Consider the following 6105-nt stretch of genomic DNA (forward strand, 5'->3'; position numbering starts at 1 on the left):
CTTCGTCCACCCACATTTGACCTGTATAATTTGAATCCATACGCGGTTGCATAGTGAAATAAGTTTCATGGTGTACCAATACACTGCTTAACACATATTCTTCCTCTTCATGATAACTGTTGTTCTCAACTTGGGTAACAATTGTGGCTATTCTTCGTTGAGCTTCTTCACTTAATTCAGGGGTATCATAATTCATATAAAAACTATTATACATATTGTTAAATTCATCCATAACCTGAAAAAGTAATCAAATGAAAATAAATCCTTTAAAATCTCGTGACATTATATACAACACAGAAACTTGATTAAAAGCATAGCATAAAAATACCAAACATAAAAAGTAGCATACATTAGTTTTACATATAAAAAAAGTAGTATAGTTATATTACAATAATAATTCTAAGGAGCTTATGGTGGAGGTGGTTGATGGTATAGTTGGAAGGGAAATGAGGATGTTGCTACCAATCATAAAAATGATGCAATTGGATTTTGTTCAGCATACTCACGCCGAAGCCACCAAACCCTATCATCTGGATCTAAGTTCAAAAACACTTCTCGTTTCACCGGTATTTGGAACATTTTGGTGGCAAAATAGTACAGTTCATCTTTTTTTGGAATTTCATCTCCCAAAGCACGCAAAGCATCCATTGCATTTGAAATAGTATATTGAGAGTGTGGAAAAATAATTTCATTCACTGACTTCCTTGGACTAGACATGCTCTCACACAATTTCTCAATCTGGGTAGTTAATGTATTTCTTGATGATTTTCTACTTGAACTTGATTTTTTTCCTTTACCTGTACAATCCCAAGTGTTTGCTTTCTTCGATCGGGGATTTCATGAAAAGGGTTTGATGGTACCTCATCAGGAGGAATACCTTCATTCTCGTTACTATGTTCATCTGAATCACCAAATCCCTCATTAGGTGCATCATCTCCTATAGGAACCCCACTTGGAAGAACACCAGACGAAGGTGCCCATGCGTTCTTTCCAGTGGCTACAATGCCACCAAACATTTACCACATTAACTCATTCAATCGTGGTTCAATTCCTTTCTTCTTAAATCCTTTAAAATCAGGATTTTCCTACATAACATGTTAAATTTAAATGTTATACTAAGATTTTTATAATTGTAAATTATTAATTTCAATAAACTTTATGCATTAAAATAATGATAAAGTTAACACTAACCTGTATTTTTGCAGCCCACCATTCTTCCGTAGCATCGACCGTCTTTTTAGATGGACACTATCCAATACCTGTAGATTCCTTAAGCAACTCTCTCCATAACCTCCATTCCTTTTTTAATGTATCCCACTTATTTTTCAATTGAGGTTTTCCATAATTTTTTTTGTGTTTTTGCTTGAAAAAGAGTAATGACATTTTCCCATCCTTTTGAGTTTAGATGAGTTGTCGGTCTATTACCAGCATTGACTTCATTCACGCAAAGTTCACAAAATATCAACGTCGGCTCATCATCCCAAACAACTTTTGTTGCTAAGCTACTATCTCCGTCCACAAAATTTTGTGTCTTTACCATCTATTGTCATTGATATAATTCAGTCAATGTGCTAGCATTCACCAAGAAGCATAGAGAACATATATAGTCTATAAGTTATTTTAGACGTCTCCCAATGCTAATCTTTATCTAGCCACACCCAAAAAAAACTGGCACCTTAATTGAAGCTGCAACTTAATGGAAAAAGGGAAAATGAATGCAACAAAAATATAATTTTCAAGTCTCATATTTACTCAATTTCTGATTCTCTTGGACACAAGACATATTTATATGGATATCAGACTTAAGTCTCTAGGGCAAACTAATAAAATTAAAGAAAAAATCTGCAAGAACCATTGGTTCACGTTTATTGCTTAAAAATCTATCTACAATACAATTTCTTCATGTTTCTGTCAAATAAATACAGGGCCTTTGGGCCTTTGGCTACAAGCACTGATATGTTTATTTAATATGAGTTGTCTATGTGGTAATTTACATGTATGCATGTCAATAAAATTAACAAATGCTAATTTTTTTATCTATTTTAGAATGATTTGACAAAAACTATAAATTAAAATACTCAAATAAATTTTCTTCTAAAGTTGGAGGACTAAAAAGGTTATTATGCCGAAAAAGAATAATAATAAAATAGATAAAATGTTTATGTTCAAAGAAGCATAAAATTAACACGTGTAATTCACAGGAATTTGACTCGGCGGAGCCACCGAAGGGAGAAAAAAAAGAAAGAAAAGCTCTTTCGTTCTTTGTAATATTGGCGTAGGCAAAATAAATCCATTAGGCTTCAAAGATTGAAACTAACTGATTATTGCTTTCTTGGAGATTATGTAGGTCAGTTCGCTTCTTTCTTTGTTTAATTCTTTCTTTTTTTTCTGATACTTTTTTCTGATTATTTGAAATTCAATGTGATTTTAATATAGAAGCAAGGCAATTTTTCATTTATTCTTTTTTTTTTCTGTTATATTTTTGTGAATAATATTTGGTGAATATGTTTTGATCTCTGTTGTAATTTGTTAGATTTAATCATATTCATTTTTTATGTAAATTTTTGTGGATTAATTAATGGATCTTTTTATAAAAAGATATGTAGGCATGGATCTTCCTAGCTTTGCTAAAAAAAGTATGAGGCATTGGTTATATTCAATTCCTCATATATTGATAGATTGGTGGATTGTTATATTGAAATTGTATCAAATCCAGTGGTTCTATGTTCTACCTTCACGCTACTGAGTTTGCAGCAAAATTTTTGTTTGCTATCCTCATTGGATGCTCCAACTGCTGAAAATTCGGGGTGGGAATGGTGTTTATGCTTTCAGTGGCTTCATGTGTGTCTTGTATGGGTTTGATTGTGTCTGATTCAAGTCTTATTTGTTCTATTGAATGCATTATACTGACATTCATTTGTGTCTTATATGGTTCTCTTATATTATGATATTCCATGTTGTGATGTGGTTCCAGTGCAGTTAAAGCACACTAGTTCTTAACAGAGGAAAGCTGGGATACTTTTAAACAGATTTTTTATACCAACATGCTTGAAGCGTCGAAGGTATTGGCATAAGTATGCATTTATTCTCTTGACATTGGATATCAAAATATTATTGTGCACATTTGTGAGAGAAGGAATATGCATTTCCTCTAATATTAACTTGCAGTTACTCTTGCTGCACTATCCTATCTCCTGTTCTTGTGGTATTTATGCTGGTTATGAATGTAACTTGATTTTAGTCTAAAATTTGCATGTTCATCAGTTTTTTTGGGAGTTAATCAGACTCATGAAACTTTGGGCCAATGGTGTGTTGTGTTCATGTCATTCGGGGTGAAAGAGATGGATTTGGGGGAAGATGTTGATGCTGTTGATGGTGGTTTGTAGTATGTGAGAAGAGCGATAACTAGTTTTCATTCAATTGTGGTATGTTTTATCCTTAAATAAGTCACTGTGCCTGGCATTTAAGTTTCCTGCTTTACATCATTGACAGGAATGGATCGAGGCATATAGGGGCAGTTCACTCCTCAAAATGATTTATAAGGCTCTAGATTAGGTGAGTGTAAGTTCGAAATGACTAAATGCAAGTCTCAGCAGCTGGTAATTTTAAATACCCGGTTATGCAGGTTGTGAAACTCTCGGAGTGCGAAATATATAGTTATAATCCAGACTTTGATGCAGATCCCCTTCTGGAGAAATGATCAATGTAAGTATGTATTATATTAATACTTTAGTGAGTAGTCAGTGGGCCATAATTGTTCAGTAACTGTTGTGGAGTTATATTTTTAGATGGTCATTCAGTTTCTTCTTCTACAATAGGAAACTAAAGCGTGTAGTGAGTTTAAGCTTTTACTGCTTAAGGTGGGTCTAATTGTGTTCTGTGATATTTATAGTTATGTACAAGCTTCCATGATTATCTTTATGCCTCATTACCATATATTGTCTCTTGCAGTAACTTAGTGGTTGATGGTTTTGCTGCTGACTACTTGTCTTACGAGAAAGATGGTGAAATATTTGATAACATGGATATATGATCACTTTACATACTGCTTGTACAATGTGTCAATACCTTTTGACATCAGTCTGCACTTAGTTATGTTCTGTACCATATTTTCTACTTTGCTGTGTATATGTCGTTTATTTTACCCAGACTCAGATTTGTTCTACATGGATATGTTGTCTTTTAAGTGTTTTCTTACCCAGATCCATTCTTTCTAATAAAATCTCAAATTTTGTTTCCTGTTTTATTTAAATGGGTTCAGTCTTTATGTTATCCATTTCTCCTACTTTTTGAATTGATACTTCTTTCAGGAAAAGGAAGAAAAAAAATCCTTGCTTCCTGTTTGTTATATATAAAATCTCAATTTTGAAAGTAGTTGTGAAATTTGTTTGTTAAAGGCCGTAGATAATATTCTACCTGCCTGTGGGGAAAGATGACAAATATTCTCCACAAATTACAAACAATTATCTTTCCATAGGATTTAAGCAGTTTGGTTGGAAAGAAAAAAATAAATTCGCCTTTGAAATTATCTAATAGTGCTACCGGGTGGATACTTGTACACTAATCTCTGAAAAGTATTTAGGAGTATTGGAATTTGAAAATTGCAGAGACTAGTTCAGCATCAGCCAACACAGTACCCAACATTGGAAGAACTAAGCATAGGAATGATCAAATTCAAGGCCTTTGATTTGGGTTGTCATCAGATTGCTCGTAGGGTCTGGAAGGACTATTATACCAAGGTATTTGCATTTATGTATGTGTGTATATATATTTTTTCAATAAGAAACCAACTAAAAAATTCAAGTATTAATCAATTGCTATCACCAGTTTAATAAGAAACATGTTAATGGATGGTTGGATGGTGAAAAGACTCAAAAGACAGCAAAATTTTGCCCGTATACATATTTGCTTGGTTGTATGCCCATATTTTTGCTGTAATTTTGTGATGAGAGAATTTTGTTATATTTTACAGAGCATAGGTCATCTTTTAACAGGTATGGATGAATTTGGTAACCTACCTATGTGATTGAAATCGTTTTGGGATAGTTTTAGCATTTTTTTATATTTTGATATATTTTAGAAATTATTAATAATCATTAATAATTTTATTTTTAATAACTTTCATAGCTTTTTTTATTAATTTTATTTTTTTAATGATAATATTCCAAAATGAATTTGTACATATAGTTGTTTAGTCATTTGTTCAAGTTAATTATGAATGTGCAAATTTTATTTTTTTACTGATAATATCTTCTTGCACCTAGTAGGTTGGATTGATGCTAAGAGGAATGGGATAAAATTCCTTTTATTAGGTGATGCAGGCCATGACTGTTTGATTTCTTTCTTCCCTAAAGTACCAAAAGTTCCCTTCGATAAAAGAAGGAATTATAAGATCATATATGCTTGTGATATATGGTATATGGTATATGGTACTAACCCCCTCACGATGAACTTGTGTTGGGCATGAAGTCATATAGCAAACCTGCTAAACTTGTTCATATTACTACAAGCTTTTGTTGTTTCGTTTGTTTAGTTGTGTTTTGTTTTGTTTTTGATAGTTTTAGTTTTTAAGGGTTTGAGACATGAATACAGCATTGCTGGAGACATGAATATGGATGGTATTATTACTGATTTGTTTTTTTATTTTATCAGGTCTCTTTCATTAGATAATAATGTTTTAATTATGTTGATTTATATAGGTTAGAAGGGAGAAAATCAGTGAAAGAATGAAGTATCTGTAAGATTTAGTACCAGGATGTAACAAAATCACAGACAAAGCTGGTATGCTGAATGAAATCATCAATTATGTTCAATCTCTTCAACGGCAAGTAGAGGTAAAAAAATAATGGAGAAAGAACATATGGATTTGTGTTTAAAGGAAAAACAGAAACTACTTTCATACAATTCAAACACATATATAGAGTAGAAAAAGAAGGGTTTTCACTTACCAGATCAAAGTTGAGAACAAGATTGATAGGATGAGTAGAAAAATATAACTTCTTTGAGAGTCTGCTCTGCTGTTACGGTGGAGTTTTGTTACTGTCAATTGAAGAGTAGGGTTTTTTGCATTTTGGGAATGAAATTAACTTAATTTTTAAGGATAAA

General features: G+C 32.3%; 1 pseudogene; it reads left to right on the forward strand.

The window, feature by feature from the left end:
• The first annotated feature begins 2608 nt into the window (after window positions 1-2608).
• On the forward strand, window positions 2609-4246 carry LOC121222081 (repressor of RNA polymerase III transcription MAF1 homolog; annotated as a pseudogene).
• The last annotated feature ends 1859 nt before the right edge of the window (window positions 4247-6105 follow it).

This window comes from Gossypium hirsutum, chromosome D10, assembly GCF_007990345.1.
Source record: "Gossypium hirsutum isolate 1008001.06 chromosome D10, Gossypium_hirsutum_v2.1, whole genome shotgun sequence".
Lineage (NCBI taxonomy): Eukaryota > Viridiplantae > Streptophyta > Magnoliopsida > Malvales > Malvaceae > Gossypium > Gossypium hirsutum.